The sequence below is a fragment of the Spinacia oleracea genome, chromosome 2 (assembly GCF_020520425.1).
Source record: "Spinacia oleracea cultivar Varoflay chromosome 2, BTI_SOV_V1, whole genome shotgun sequence".
Taxonomy (NCBI): domain Eukaryota; kingdom Viridiplantae; phylum Streptophyta; class Magnoliopsida; order Caryophyllales; family Amaranthaceae; genus Spinacia; species Spinacia oleracea.
This window is the reverse complement of record NC_079488.1, coordinates 54,557,729-54,575,380: the sequence shown is the minus strand read 5'-3', so window position 1 is coordinate 54,575,380 and position 17,652 is coordinate 54,557,729. Positions and strand designations below refer to the sequence as shown.

The 17,652-nt window shown below is 36.9% G+C and overlaps 1 long non-coding RNA gene across 2 annotated transcripts; it reads right to left on the bottom strand.

Moving 5' to 3' along the window:
- Window positions 1–14,973: 14,973 nt before the first annotated feature.
- Window positions 14,974–17,482, bottom strand: LOC130466936 (uncharacterized). Of its 2 annotated transcripts, XR_008927099.1 has the most exons (4): window positions 17,238–17,482; window positions 16,894–17,145; window positions 16,170–16,234; window positions 14,974–15,194 (listed from the first exon to the last, which is right to left on the bottom strand). It is a non-coding gene; the product is annotated as an uncharacterized lncRNA (long non-coding RNA). The 2 variants fall into 2 exon arrangements; XR_008927098.1 differs by having other exon boundaries at window positions 14,974–16,234.
- Window positions 17,483–17,652: the final 170 nt, after the last annotated feature.

The window sequence follows — 17,652 nt, the reverse complement described above, 5'->3', positions numbered from 1 at the left end:
CAGCTCTTCTTTTGACTCCTTTCTCAAGTTGTTGCTTCATTGAATTAATTCCTGCACTATCAGCTACTCCAAAATCACGAGCCAAAGAAAGATCAGTTAAACATTTAGATACGAACACTTTACGGTCACCTCTTTTCTTCCATCTACCAAGTCCCCCATTGCGTTCCCACCTTTTAATTCGAAGCCTTCTTCTCTTAAGAAACCAGTCTGTAGGTACATAATCTAAGGAAGAGCATACCGAGTTTTCCGAGTGGGCTCTATTAGACTACCAACCTCGAAACCTTTTACCCAGCCATGAAGAACCTCTCCCCCCCCTGTTCATTACTTGAGTTACTCAACTTCAGAGTAAACGAAGTAGCATCAGAAGAGCTTGAAGAGTCAGATTGATCCATATCAGGAGCAGCCATGTGAAATGTACCCAGAGATAACTCAGCAAAAGAAGAAATAGGAGACATGCTACCCTGAGGGTTCAAAGATGAATTGCGAGAAGGAGTTCGAAAGACACCACCACAAAGCACATACCCATGATGCGGAATAGGCGAGAACACACCATCTCTAAGAACTTGAGGACGACCTTCAACAAAAGGCTGACCTCCACTAGTAAGAACTCCCAAATAAGGATTAGGAATGGCGTCTGTTAATGCTACATTTTGAGCTTGTGAGTGACTAGCATTTGCCAAACCATTCAATTCAGCTGTTAAAACTCCTATGGGTTGCTGATCAGATTCATCTTCAGACGAGATTCCTGAAGTAAAGTGACGATAATTGGCCCGAGAGGACTCCCCCACTTCAAAGGCAGGAGCTTTACCCTTCGATCCTTGCTTCCCATCACTAGTGTAATAATGAGCATAAGGGTCATTAAGCAAACCAAAGTGAACCCCTGGTGATAACCCTGTATTTGTTCCACAACATAAGATTGGAAAGCATTGCAATCCTGAGATCCTGGATAGTAATCACCCGAGCTGCCATCATCTGAAGGAAGAGACTCTGTCGCCGGAAAATAATCTGGCTCTGATTCAGAAGATGTGGCAATAAACCCACCACGCCCATGACCACCCAAAATGCCATTACCACCTCGACCATGAGAATCATTATTATCTTTCCCACCATTGCCATTACCATGAAAATAAGGATGGGGGTTTGGATCAAAATCAACATGTAAACCTAACAACAATAAGTTTACTCGAGAGTTTCTATTACGAAAGGTATCTCTAGACCCCTCAATCATATTCGAATAAAAAGGAAGGTCAGGAGGCCCATATAAAACTCTAAAACCACTTGCCTCAAGACCTTCCAGTCTACTACGCAAACATCTATTAGCTCTATACTCCGAAATAAGACAATTAGAGGTATAATGCCCTACAATATCACAATTCTTACAAAATTTAAATACCCCCTCGTACCGGAAGTAAACCCAAGCCGCCTGAGATCCCCCAAGAGGTATATAACACCCTGGAACTAAGGGTTGAGAAAGATCAAGACGTACCTTAGCTCGAAATTCAGGTTCCTCCCTGTATATCTGATCATCATGGTCGAGTTGCTCCACATAACCAACATGTCTGAGAGCCTCCAATGCCCAGTCCTGATCAAGATAATCCATTGGAAGACCACACACCCTAATCCACAGAGTAGCATTATCAAAGTTTTCATTAGTTGCCACCATCGACCTACTGCCTCGCCTGAATGTGATTATACGACCATCAATGATAGTTGTATGTTGCTCCAGTATAGCTTCCACATCACGGGGGTGATCACAGAAAAAACAAAAGTACTTGCCAAACCTTCAAACCACAATTCTATCCCTCTTTACCCATTGAGAATCCACAATGTACTGAACCACTGAAACAAGAGGAGGATTTGGACCAAAGAAAACTCCAACTACAGAACTATCCCAATTCAACCTTGGACCTAACAAGTGTTCATCCAGAAAGTCAACCAAAACTCCCATACGAAAGCAGTTTGAATTGCGGTTATTGGACATAGCTAGTTAAACGGGATGGAAAGATTTTAAAAATAAAGAGTTTTAAACAGGGAGAACTTGTAAATTAACAAAGACAGAGAAGAGTACAGGACAAGGGTTTTGGGATTAAAACACCATACATGAATTAGGAGGTAATAAACAATTACCCTCAAGCTCCTATTTAAAGGCCAAAGAACATTTAAGTAATCCAAAAAGATTGCATGAAAGATTCCAGGTGTCTAAACCCTAAAACAGATTAAAGAGAAATTAACACCTAGAAGATTAATTGCATGAAACAGTAAAAATTAAAGACACTAAGCTAGAGAATAGCAAGGAAAAGGAGGAATTAGGCGACAAGTGTCCCCAATTACAGAAGCCGAAGAACCCTAATTAATCGAGAACATCCTAAAGCAAAAAGATTACGGTGATAAAAGAAACAGATGCTAGAAATTGAATTGACAGGTGTTGGGAATTTAGTAGAAAACCACTTGATTGAAAAAAGAAAAAAATTGAGATCTTAGAACCCTATACGAAGTAGGGACGGACTCTCAAAATTGAGAGAATTGATTTGAGTTGCCTGCTAATTGATTTGAGCTGCTAATTTAAAGTCATTAAAACCTTAAAAATTCACACTTTAATAATTAAAATCATTATTTCATTTCAATTACATAATCTGAAAATTAATAATTTAATTATGCAAACCTATAATTCTGAAATCCACAATTAAATCATAAAGCTTATAATTGAAATTCAAGAAACGTAATTTAAATTATTAAAACGTTATTAAATTCATCATTTAAACATAATATGTAAATCTGAAAATTCTAGTTAAATCATAAAAACATATAATTTAAATTCAAGAACATAATTTAAATTCAAGAGCATAATTTAAATTATTAAAACTTAATTAAATTCATTAATTTGTTTAGGGTTTAAGAAATAACCAAGGACGAAGAGAGGAAGGGCTGCCGGCGATTGGTGCAGCGGCGCGGCAAAGCCACGACGGTAGGGCGGCGCTGGGTGGTGGCGCAGTAGGGTGACCGAGGCGGCTAGTGGTGCGAGCAGGGGAAACGCACGAAGAGGCGAACGAAAAGGAGGATTGTTGGTGCTTCGCGAAGGAGAAGGGGGAGAGGAAGGTCGGGGGCTGGTGTGAAGGACGCGGCGGCGCAGCAAGGGGCAGCACGGTGGTTGTTGTGGCTGGTTCAAGTAAACAGACCCAAGAAGTGAGGAGGAGAGAAAATCGAACGAGAGAAAGAACGAAATAAGGAAAAAGAGAAGGAGGAGGAGGGATACCGGACGGTGGAGAGGAGAACGTCGTGGTCGGGTGGTCGACGGCGGTGTGAACAGTAGCAGCAAGGACGACGTGAATGGAAGCAGAATTTTTTTTGAGGGTTGAGAGTCCACGTGAGTTGCAAGGGGAACAAGGAGGGTTTTGAGTTTTACGTGAAATAGAATAAGGGAGGGTTTGAGTTTTTTTTGGGCTAATGGTTTGGGCTTTGCAAAATTGGGCTAGGATTAGGATTTGGGTTTGAGTGTATGAATCAAAAACCGATTTGGATTGTTTTCTGAATTCGAATTCTTTTCAAAGTAAAATTCAAAACTATTTTGATTTCATAAATCGTTAAATATTTATAACGTAATTAGAATAAAATAAATATACGTTAATTATATATTTATTACTAAAATTCGTAAATTCTTATTTAAATATAATTAACTATACGTTAAAATATATAAATAATGTTTCTAAATTTACGGGGGATTACAACCCACCTATAAAATTCACCCCCTACCATCAATCAAAACCAGTAGCAGAAGAGAGAGAAGCAAAACAGTCTGCCAGCTTATTAAAAGAACAAAAAAAATGTACCTTTGGCCTGCACCAATGACAATGAGTTAACTTTGGCTAGGACAATAACTCACCGGAAGCTGCTATTCCATCTTCAAATTAAACCATGGAGCGGCTGATCAGGGTATGCAGTATAACACAAAGCCCTGAAATCTTCTTGTCAATACAAAATCATTCATATAATAACATAAGGCGCATAAAAAGAACTTCACAAAGTTATAATTGAATCAAATGTTACGATACATGATTTGAGGAAGCACCACGTGAAATCAAAAGAGGAGCTTAAAATGTATCAAATACTCAAGGCAAAGTTGTTGGCCGACCTTAAGGGCAGCTTTGTGTTAGGTTATGATACATATGACAATTCATAAATCATGCGGAAAAACCATAAAACCAGGAAAACATATTATTTACACATAATCATTTAGCATAGTTTAGATGCATACTCTTTGTTGCGTGCCCTCCCTAGCTGCGCCCGAACCGAAAAAGAACAAGTCTTTAGGACTCCAAGTGTCGTCCCTCCGTAGATAGTCCACAGCTTGTCCGGATCCGCCTTAAGATTGACCAACTAGAATCGCCCTTAAGGTACTACTTATTTTCGGCTAAATGGGCAAGAGTTATGGCTGATTTTTCTGCTTAAAAATCCTAGCTTTGAATACTTGAAAACTTGTGTATAAATTTATGACCCTAGGCATATATTTATAGAACCTTGGAAAGGATTTCGAATCCTGTTAGAATACTAATTAATTAATTAGAATCCTATTAGAACTCTAAATAATTAATTTAATCTTTTAGGATTAGGATTTAATCTATGCACGAATTCCGATAGCTTTAGGATTCGTATAGCACCTACACACGCACCGCACGAGCATCGCACGCCCATGCGCAAGCCTTGCGGCCCACGCTGTGCGCACGGCGCACAGGCCCACTGCCCGCAGCCCATTTGTGCGCGCGCGCCAGCCTTGGCTGGGACTGGCCTTGCGCTGGGCCTGGTCGAGGCATTGGCGTGTTGTTGGATGCGTGTGGCTTGCTGGTCGATGGCCTGGCTTCGTGCTGGGCCCTCGTCCGGCAGGCCTCGTCCGATGCTTATTCGTACGATACGCTTCCGATTAAATTCCCGGTTCCGGAATTCATTTCCGATACCAACAATATTTAACATTTCCGATTCCGGAATCAATTTCCGTTTCGAACAAATATTTAATATTTCCGTTTCCGGAATTATTTTCCGATTTCGATAATATTTCCGATTCTGACAATATTTCCGTTTCCGGCAATATTTCCGATTCCGGCAATATTTCCATTTCCGATAATATTTTCCGATACGTACCATGTTTCCGTTTCCGGCAACATCTACGACTTGGATAATATTTATATTTCCGATACGATCCATATTTCCAATTCCGGCAATATCATCGTTTCCGGAGTATTCATTTCTTGCCTGTGACGATCTCAGCTCCCACTGAAACCAAGATCCGTCGATTCCGAATATCCATAGATGGAGTATTTAATGCCATTAAATACTTGATCCGTTTACGTACTATTTGTGTGACCCTACGGGTTCAGTCAAGAGTAAGCTGTGGATTAATATCATTAATTCCACTTGAACTGAAGCGGCCTCTAGCTAGGCATTCAGCTCACTTGATCTCACTGAATTATTAACTTGTTAATTAATACTGAACCGCATTTATTAGACTTAACATTGAATGCATACTTGGACCAAGGGCATTATTTCCTTCAGTCTCCCACTTGTCCTTAGGGACAAGTGTGCATTTCCTAATTCCTTTGTCGCTCGATGCTTGCTCTTGAACATAAGGAAAGAGTTGTCATCCTTATTATGTCCAGAGGTGTTCCTCGGTTTCAGAGTTCAACTGATCAAATAAACAGATAATCATAGCCTATGATTCATCCGAGCACGGCCATACATTTCACAGTTTCTAGCTCTCCGAGTGGCCTTGTACAACTTTTAAGCATCTCATCCCGATTTATGGGAGGACAATCCCAATCTTGCGATCTTGAGATTAGACTTCGTTTGATTGGTGATTACCTGAGCGTTGCCTTTATAGCCTCCTTTTACGGTGCGACGGTTGGTCAACGTCAAAGTAACCAGTTCTCAAACAAGTAATCTCAAATCACTCAGGTATTGAGGATTTAGTGTCTAATAATTTTAATGAAATTTACTTATGACAGATTTTCATCTCTTACAGTAAAGTTTCATAGGTCTTGTCCGATACTAGTCTTCCCAAAGTAAGTATCTATGCAAATGATTATGACATTGCCATGTCCACATAGTTCAAGAAACAGAACTACTAGTCATCTTGCATTCTAATCGTCTAACGTTTTCTATGCGTCCAATTTTATAGAAAACTCCGACTAGGGACCATTTTCAACCTTTGACATTCAAGTTCACTTGATAGACATTTCTTAGTCACAGGACTGGTCCTGACAGTCTATCTTGAATATATCGTCAAATTTGAAGGGACTCATCATTTAATACTTAAACCAAGATTAAATGGAATATGAAAATACATTTCATATATGATAAATGTTCAACCCCAATGTTTTACAACCATGGGCCTCAAACCCATCTTCTAAAACAGTTTATGGAATTCAAAGCTATGCTTGATTTCCAGTGCTACAGTGTGAGTGTTGTTTCTCACTTGTTGCATAGGTTTAGTTATCATGCTTTGCCAATCTTAATATCCTTTTCATTGAATGTTCTTCGAGATATGATGATAAGAACTTTTGAGTATGTTTATTTTGTGATCTAGTCTTTCTTGCTACATTAGTGGTTCTACGCATTTTGCAATGAAGAACCATTAAGTCAACAGACATGTGATCTTCCCAAGTTCAATGAAGAACTCATATAAACAACTCTATTTTATTGCTTCTTAGGCAATAATTACTTTTACTTCAACTGTATAGGTTGTTAGTGATGCTTTGTTTGGATCTACTTATCCAAGAAGTTCACAGATATGTGGAAGACTCTCCAACTATATCTTAGAACATAGAAATTATTATTTTAATTTTCCACGCAACAACTCATGGTCTTCAATCCATGTTGCCATTTCAAAACACGATGCTCTTTAGCTCGTCCTTGTCAATGGTTAACTCCAAAGGGTCTTGCTTGATCCTTTGCCAGTGTTTATGCGTGTAGCATCAATATTTAGCATATCTTTATTTCCTTGAATCAAGAACTATTCCTATGTACCTTTTCAAGTACCATAAGTGTTCTTGATCTCAATCTAGTTGATCTTCACTTAGATCAATAGAGATTGGTATATGTTCGTCATGCCTAAAGTCATACGATACGTTTTTGGCGATCCTCATATTATATCATACATGATAAATTCTTTTGCAGAATAATTCTCAATTGAATTCTATTCATGTAGCTTTAGCTCATATAGTTTCAGTAGATACTAAATCCAGCTAAATTATTTGACATATAATATAGGTGAAGAATCTCATTAGATTCTTTGATGTTTAACTTAGTAAATGCTTATACATAGTTCAAACATTCTTTACTTAGATTTATTCACATGGGTCGAATATCTCCAATGGAGTCTTTCGTGTTTGATTTAGTAAATGCCATTACTTAATCCAAAACATTAATATAAGATCTTTGTAAATAGATCTTAATACCCAGTATGTACTAAGTTTCGCCTTGGTCCATCATTGATGAATAATTTCAAATCTAAGTCATTAGCATTTGAATGTTATTTTACAATAGAGAGATATGTGTGTGATACACACAGGACCAGTTAAGTTTTTATGTACTCCCACTAAACTTCTTATATATCTATAAGAATCATGTACATTTTATGAAACTAAAATACTTATTAGCTTCACTAAAATACATTTCTAATTCCCAATTGCTTGCTTAAATCTGTACTTAGATTTCATAAGCTAGCTTTCTTTTTCAAGCATTTATTTGGATCCACAAATCCTATGGCATACCATGTACATAGTTTATTCCAACATTTGATTGAGGAATACGTTTTGTCATCCAATTGCTATATGTACCAATATGCAATCATTGCTTGAATATAGACTTGAGCATTACGATTATGCATGAGGTTTCAACACAATCCACACCGTGAATTTGCTTGTAACTTTTAGCAACTAATCTAGCTTTGTGTGTGAACACAATTCAATGTTTGATGGTTTTTATCCTTTAAAACAAACTTGCAACCAATAGGTGTGAAACTATTCTTGCAAATCAACAAAATTTCAATTTTGTCATCAAAACATTGAGTATGTTTTATGGCCTCTAACCATTTAAAACATTTGAGTCTATATATGGCCTCTAACCATTTTAGAGAATCTGGGTTTCGTCATAGCTTTCTTACAGGTCACAAACTCATTAATCTACATGATAATAGTTTGACTGCAAGTTGTAGGTTTCTTCACTATCTAATAGAAGAATCGCATAGCTTCAGTGACCTGAACTCCATGCCTACTTTGGTATAGAACATCAAACAATAGAATATCAATAGCCACTTGAAAGTCCTTTGAATATTCTGTTCTCCTTGAAGCACTTGTAAAGTCTTCTAAGAGATGTCTATTCTTTAAAGCCACTTCTAAAGTCTTTAAAGAATAAGTTCGGATTTTCTGAAGCACTTCGAAAAGCCTCCGGAATGTCCGTTTATGTTTGTTGTTCGCCTCGAAAACTTTCGAGGTCTATTTTCTCCCACTTGTCATTTTGGAAACGAATCTCCAAAAGGACATTATTTCGAGCAAACAAACATTATGTTCTCAAAAATTCGTGGTAGAAACAATACCCTTGTGTCTCATTTGAATAAATCACAATGAAACATATATCTATACTTGGGCCTTAGTTTGTTGAATAACAAACACTAAGCTCCCACTGAGTTTTGCAACTCTCTAGATATATTTTATGAAAAGTTATTCTGAAATTACTTTTCAATAGCTTTGACGAATTTGGTTTAGTTTGGTGGTAGTTGAGCATTTTGTTTTAGAAATTATAGGAAAAAGTCTTTATGATTCTTCATTAATCGAATCAAGTACTAATTGACTTCGATTATTCCAACTAAGATATGCCATATCTTATGGACCTAGATTGTGAAATTACAACACACAATCATTGATGATCATATTTGGTCTCAAGTAATCATCAACATGATCTAACCTAGATCTTTATGATTTCTTACCAAGTGGATTTTATACTTCTGAATCTCTGAACTAGCCAAACAGATTCAACTTATATCACATTTGAGTAAATAAACCTATATTCACTCAAATCCATGTGAAATAATAAAGTTATAAAATCTTTCTTTAGCTTTGAACTCTATTGTCTAGGCGTTCTAACAATAGTTCATATCTTTTGTTACTTTCAACAAGTAAGACTAGTTGTCTTAAAATGATCTAGAAATCAATCAACTTTCAAAAGTCCATCAAAATAGAGCTTTTGAATGTTAACTTGTTGATATGGTCTAAGCAACAATGCCAAAGATTAGTGGAACTCAAATCAAGGGGTTGATTTGAACCTAGTAAAGTTCTTTAAAGAGTTGTTTGTTTTAATCAAGCATATTGACTCAACCTGTAATTGACCATTTCATTCAAATAAACAAACAAACATTGTTTTTGTTTTTCTTGAATGTGAGTCTTTCTGTGTTTGAAAATAGAAATTTAGGTATGTTGATTATGGAACAAAATAGCCATTAAGTTCCAGCCTTTGAAAGGACTTAAAACAAACTAGATGACCCTACAACTAATGTAGCATTACCATGCTTCATTTCCCACTTGTAGGCCATTAGTGTAGCCTAGCTTCCATTGTTTGAGTTATTACCGAAGTAAGAACCTCAAGCGGTATATGATACTAAGGAAGTTTGATTGCTAGGTCACTTCTCTTTAAACATAAACTTACAGGTAGAAACGGAATTGTAAATTCCTGTCATCTGTTCCTTTGTTTTCCTATTTCTTGTACCCTTTCTTATAGTCTTAAGAATTGAATTCTTTAGTGTTGACTTTTATACTTTGTTAGACATGTCCTATGTCACCAACAAGGTTCTTTACCATTTTAATTTATGTTGAATATTTTGTTTCAACTAGATGATCTTACTAGAAGCTTCTAAAGTTCTCTAAGCATCGATCTATTCGAATGTCTAGGGACTAGACTCATTCGAGAATTAAATGGAAAAAATATTTTAGGTTGTTAACCATTGGTAAAGCTGAGCGTTTAAACTCAATGCTTTATGATCTCAAAACTACATTGTATTTTGAATTCACAAGCACCAATTGGTTTGCCATTCGATTTTGATATTCGAAAACAACCATAAAAGTCGCTAAAAGAAACGTACATTTTAAATTGCTCATTTTCTCTCATTTCCGTGAATCGCTCTTGGATTCACTACCAATCGAGGAAATTTACTGTTACCTTTCTAAAAGGATTTATTGCAGTGCAAGATATTTAATTATAAACAATAATTAAAACATACATTGAAACATGCAAAGTCTAGACATTTATCATGAATAATAACTTGAAAATGAAAGCAATCATGCAATTTAAACAAGTCATTAGCATTTTATTTGAATTATGTGTTCCGGCAGGTGTGAATAAAATGATTCCAAGATCCTAAAATCATTGAAGAACTAAGCACAGTTTGTCGACTTAATCCTAAAACATCTTAGGTAAGCAAAACCCTTTTGCTAATAGTCTAGAAACTATTCTTGGTTGATAGGTACGTCTAAGAACTTATTAGGTAAACCTATCGATTTTGCCACGACATAAAAGGACTCCTTACTTATATCGTTGAGTTTCACCAAAACTAACATGTACTCACAATTATTTGTGTACCTTGCCCCTTTAGGACCAATAAGTAACACCTCGCTGAGCGAAAACTATTACTAAATTGATGTAAAGGATATCCAAGCAAGTGTATATTTTGGCATGGCACCTTTTAACTCAATTTTTAAGTTTGGAACTTAAGGCTCTTACTATGTTGGTTAGATTTTAAGTGAACTAAAATCCTTAATCATGCAACATAATCAAGCTTTGATCTCATGCATTTTAAGACATATTTAAAAGCAATAAATAACTTAAAACATGCATAAGATAAATGTGATCTAGTATGGCCCGACTTCATCTTGAAGCTTTAACTTCAAAGTCCGTCTTGAAAATCTCCGTGGGAGGCACCATTTTCTTCAAATAGGATAAGCTATAATTAAAACTAATTACAACTATTTGATGGTACGCAGACCATATTTGAATTGAAAAACAACTTTGGTACTTTAGACCAATTACATTCAAATTAATGGTACGCAGACCATATTTTCTATCCTATTTGGGCCATACTAGTCACTTCATAACCTGCAAAACAGTACATACACAATACATACCATTCATCCATTCATTATCATGAATGGCCCACATAGCTGGTTAGTAAAACACATCATGCATCACGTAAACATTTGCAGCAATTAATCAAGGGCACCAATAATCTACAAATTATTCAGTCCTTATTAATTCTAATCAAGTTGTTTTAACCTTAAGGATTTGTAGACCTAATCAAGAGTTTATGACTAAAAAGGGCTCCCACTTAAATCAATAAATTCATATGCTTTACTAATTTTAAACATAAAAATGTATTTTTAGTCTAACCGGAAACATACAAATTTAATTAAAATTTAAAGCTCATATAAATTTATAATTGAATCCAAAAAGTTTAATTTAATTTCAGTCGTATTTAAATTAATTCATGATTTTAATTTTAGTAAAATAATTAGAATAAATAAAATTTATTATAATTACAATATTCAAAATTAAAATCCAAGAAAATAATTTAAATTATTAATTTTAAAATTAATTAAAATTACGTAAACTGAAAATTTCAAATTAAAATTTCAAAACGATCTAATCGCAACGCAACAACCTCACGCATCGCACGCCCATGGGCTACACGCACACAGCCATCGCTGGCCATGTGCGCGCAGCCCATGCGCTGTGTCGCATTGCTGCTGCTCAACATCGCAAGGCATCACGCATGGTGCTCGCTGCGCGCGCCAGCGCTAGACGCACGAGCATGCTGCCGCAGCCCATCGCTGGGCGCAGCACTCGTCGCACGTCGCAATAGCAAGCTGCTTGCCATCGCTGGGCGCAGCGCTCGTCGCACGCACAACAAGCGCTCGCACGCCATCGCTGGGCGCAGCGCTCGTCGCATGCACAACAAGCGCTCGCACGCCATCGCTGGGCGCAGCGCTCGTTGCACGCACAACAGCGCTCGCTGCGCGCGAGCGATCGATGCTTGGCGCAGCACTCGTGGCACGCGAGCTTGCGCTCGCTACGCGCGAGGCTCCGCAAGCTTGCGCGAGGCAGTGCGCGCTGTGGCGCAGCTCGCTTGCTGCCCACACGCGACTGCTCTTGCCTTGCTCTCGCCCTCGCCCATTCGCCCATTGCACACAGCCCACGACACAAGGCAGGGCTGCTGCCTTGTGCTCGTGCACCATGGCCTTGCTCATTGCTTTCGTACCGCATGGGCGACGAGCTCCCTTGCTCGTCGTCACATGCCCGCATTATACAACACCCCTTAAGGGTAACACGTAGTGTCCATTGCTTTGTGCGTGCAAGTTATATGAGCGAATCGCATAAAAATTTAAAATTTATATTAAAAATTAATGACAAATTAATAAATAATATTAATTTCATAATTTTAGGGCGAAAAATCGAAAATTTATTATTCAATTGATTTCCGATTAACATGGATTCAAGTCTAGGTCATAAAAAATTTAAAATTTAACATAAATTTACAATTTTTATGGTGGTTTTTAATCATAGGTATCTAATTAAATTATAACTAATTATGAAAATCAAATTAATTCTAAATTATTCCAATTTTCAACAAATTAATCATAATTACAAATTAGATTGCATAATTAACAAGGCTAGGCATTCAAACTTGTTAAACATATACAGTAGGTCAATCAAAAATTCAAGATTTATCAACAAGAATCGCAAATATTTAATTTAACATCTTAAATTTACGAAATTTTGCATTCGAAAAACTAAAACCTCCGAAAAGTCATAGTTAGGCTTCGAATTTGAGAATTCTGGGTTCGGCCGAAAAACACTATTTTTGTCAAAATTTTAGAATGCCTTTTACATGCGGAATTGACACAAAAATCACTCGATTTGGATGAGTAACGAAGAAACTGCCGAAAAACTGCGTACGTATAATTAAATAAACGCAATTTGCAATTAATTAACAATTACGAAAATTAATCACCCCTTTTTAATTCTTGCAAATTTGTAATATTTAACCATGTTTATGCAATTTAGATTATGAAAATAATAAGAGGCTCGTGATACCACTGTTAGGTTATGATACATATGATAATTCATAAATCATGCGGAAAAACCATAAAGCCAGGAAAACATATTATTTACACATAATCATTTAGCATAGTTTAGATGCATACTCTTTGTTGTGTGCCCTCCCTAGCTGCGCCCGAACCGAACAAGAACAAGTCTTTAGGACTCCAAGTGTCGTCCCTCCGTAGATAGTCCACAGCACGTCCGGATCCGCCTTAAGATTGACCAACTAGAATCGCCCTTAAGGTACTACTTATTTTCGGCTAAATGGGCAAGAGTTATGGCTGATTTTTCTGCTTAAAAATTCTAGCTTTGAATACTTGAAAACTTGTGTATAAATTTATGACCCTAGGCATATATTTATAGAACCTTGGAAAGGATTTCGAATCCTGTTAGAATACTAATTAATTAATTAGAATCCTATTAGAACTCTAAATAATTAATTTAATCTTTTAGGATTAGGATTTAATCTATGCACGAATTCCGATAGCTTTAGGATTCGTATAGCACCTACACACGCACCGCACGAGCATCGCACGCCCATGCGCAAGCCTTGCGGCCCACGCTGTGCGCACGGCGCACAGGCCCACTGCCCGCAGCCCATTTGTGCGCGCGCGCCAGCCTTGGCTGGGACTGGCCTTGCGTTGGGCCTGGTCGAGGCATTGGCGTGTTGTTGGATGCGTGTGGCTTGCTGGGCGATGGCCTGGCTTCGTGCTGGGCCCTCGTCCGGCAGGCCTCGTCCGATGCTTATTCGTACGATACGCTTCCGATTAAATTCCCGGTTCCGGAATTCATTTCCGATACGAACAATATTTAACATTTCCGATTCCGGAATCAATTTCCGTTTCGAACAAATATTTAATATTTCCGTTTCCGGAATTATTTTCCGATTCCGATAATATTTCCGATTCTGACAATATTTCCGTTTCCGGCAATATTTCCGATTCCGGCAATATTTCCATTTCCGATAATATTTTCCGATACGTACCATGTTTCCGTTTCCGGCAACATCTACGACTTGGATAATATTTATATTTCCGATACGATCCATATTTCCGATTCCGGCAATATCATCGTTTCCGGAGTATTCATTTCTTGCCTGTGACGATCTCAGCTCCCACTGAAACCAAGATCCGTCGATTCCGAATATCCATAGATGGAGTATTTAATGCCATTAAATACTTGATCCGTTTACGTACTATTTGTGTGACCCTACGGGTTCAGTCAAGAGTAAGCTGTGGATTAATATCATTAATTCCACTTGAACTGAAGCGGCCTCTAGCTAGGCATTCAGCTCACTTGATCTCACTGAATTATTAACTTGTTAATTAATACTGATCCGCATTTATTAGACTTAACATTGAATGCATACTTGGACCAAGAGCATTATTTCCTTCACTTTGATCATATCTTACGGAAAGAATGCTAGTAAATCCTACGACACGCTCACGATTCAAAAAATCCCCATGGATCATATTACACATTCTCAATCAGTAAAATTGGTGTGATTTCCTGATAGAATATTTTAACACATGTATTCTTACCATATAAGTATACGTTATCAGTGGGTGAATACCTATTGGTTGATGTTGAGGGATCATGGTTGATATTGAGGGATCAAGGTAAATCTTAATTCGATGCTTTAACCTATAGCTAATTACGTTTTGTTCCTGTTTCAAGGGAGAGCATAAATCGACACCAATTTGAATAAAAACCTTGTAACACCCCGACAATTCTCTCTTTTCTAAAACAACATTTTAATATAAAACGTAGAGAATTATCAAGGCATTATCGCCCGTGTGAAAACGTAACGGCTTATTCAGAATTTTGCAGCGGAAAACATAAGACTAACTCTAGGTTTATAAATAATCGATTACAGGTTTAATCCCAAAATCATCCAACGAAAATAAGGAAATATAAATAGTACGACAAGTTTAAAGTCCCAATTAACAAACCCAAGTTAACTTAGCAAATCAAAACTAAATACAAGCTCTCTATTCCCGATCCCAATGATGCAACATCTTCAAACCTGCAGATGGACAATGCTTATTGATCCTTAGAGACTGCTCACCAAAGATTGGGTCATCACAGGATCAATAAGGCATAGCCATGATCAACATGCACAAGCAAAAGCACGTAATCAGCAAAGCTGAGTACTACATACTAAAACAATAATAATCCTAACATGATACTATTGAACGAACAAACCTAACATGGTACTAATAAAACACGAGTAAGGGCAGACAAAACATGTTAATTTGACGACAACACTTTACTAGGCTAGGCTACACTGGACTAGACTTTTACAACAATAACATTATTTTAATTGAAATAGTCAATGGACCGAGTTGCTACTAGAAACTTCTTCTTCTTCACTAAGGAAGACGAGGTACGGGCGCGACTCCGTAAACCCCAATGACCTGCGATATCGAGGGACTTTTAAATAAAAATAGAACCGGTGATCAATCCGGCCCCAGAAAAAATCATAGGCTACCCATGACCCCAACTCCTGATTGTCCGTCACTTTAGACGTGCACAGTCTAAAGCTATTGCTACTCATTTTCACTTTACATGACTTAACTTTTAATACTTGGTTATGACTCATCAAACATAAATATTATATTCAACAAGTAAACACAACTTCTTTTATCTTTGAATTAAACAAGTGATCACAACGTTCAACCAAGAGCCAATTCCAACTATTTTAATCCTTCCTTTATCCATATTTAAAAACCTTTATTAGGTATAAGGTTCAACTACCAAACAAGGTCCTCGGCCCTTATAAAGTAGTGAAAATCTAAAGAGGAACAACGATCAATAAAGATCTAAACCAATATTAAATACTATAAAGTTCCTCAAAACAACATGCTTGCATCAATATTCCATGCTAACATGATTCAATTCTTATAAATAAAGTTCTATGCTCAGCGCATTAATTCAACGACATTGAACATGAAATTCCAACATAAACAAGTTCATAAATATATTCATCATATTCTCAATACAACACACATCCAAGCACACAGGTATGTACGTACCTTGTGTAAACAAACTGATAGGCCACTTTAACGAATTCAAAAGTCGCCTACAAAGAATTCTTCGCCTAAAAACAACCAATAAAATTCCCCAATCAATATCCAACCATTTACAGCAATACTAAAGTACTCTAAATACACCCTAAACATATTTTGAACCATCCCAAATATCGAAACTTAACTAAATAACCTCCAAGCATAATAACTATTAAACTAATGATCCCAAAACGTTCTAAACTCCAATAAAACATCCATTTTAAAATTTCCAGCAATATAAAATAATTTCAAACGTCCACAAAACATAATCAACGTTCTTAAAATCATAAAAATAATAGCTTCAATAATATATAATCATTCTATTTTGATTTTAGAATATTAAAACCTTAAAAATTCATGCTTTAATAGTTTAAAATACTTATTTAACCAAATTAATAAATCTGGAAATTAAATTTGTTACTTAAACATAATATAAATTCTGAAAATATACTTTAATCATAATAACTTGTAATTTATATTCAATAAACACGAATTAAATCACTAAACTAATTTAAAACCCTAACTTACATATTAATCAACCAAAACTGAATTTAATTAATTTACAATCTCAATATCAAATCTGAAAATTATAATTTAACTATAAAGATTAATAATTTAATTCAAGAAACATAAATTAAAATCAATAACCTTAAATCAAAATATTTAAATAACTTAGGGTTTAAGAAATAACCAAAACAAGAAGGGGAGAAGAAGAGGCTGGCCGACGACAAGGGGCGGCGGCAGCAGGAACAAATGGTCGCGAAGGTTGGTGGCGCGACGGCGGTTCAGGTGGCAGGGAGGTCGTTGCACGACGTGAAGAAGGGAAGACGAACGCGTGGAGAAGAAAGAGGAGTGCTGCTGTGCGTGGAGGGTACGGCAGCAGCAGGGCGACGCGGTGGTTGCGCGGCTGCTGGTGGTGGTGTCTGGTTGATGGTGGTGGTCGCTAGCGCAAAACAGAAACGGAGGTTAAGGGGAGAGCAAGAAGCGAAACAAAGAGAGAAGGAAGAAATACAAGGAGAGAGAAGAGGGAGTTACCGGACGGCGGAGGTGATGGCTCGACGGCGGTGGTCACTACGGTGGTGCGACAGGCGACTGAAGTGAGGAGGAGAACACGAAGTGCTGAAGCAGGGTTTGGAAGTTTGTTTTTCACGTGAAGTCTAAAGCAAGAAGGAGGTTTGTTGGTTTCACGTGAAAAAGAAAAGAGGAAGGAGGATTATTTTGGGTTTATTGATTTGGGCTTTACCCAATTGGGCCTAGAATTAGGATTTGGGTTTTAGTGTTTGAGTCAAACCGAATAGGATTGTTTTTCCGAATTCAACGAGTTTTCCTAATTCAAATTCTTTTCAACATAAAATTCTAAAATTATTCTTGATTGCACAAACGTTAAAATATTTAGAATATATTTAAATAAAATTAAATATGTATTAAATATATAAATATAATGAATTTC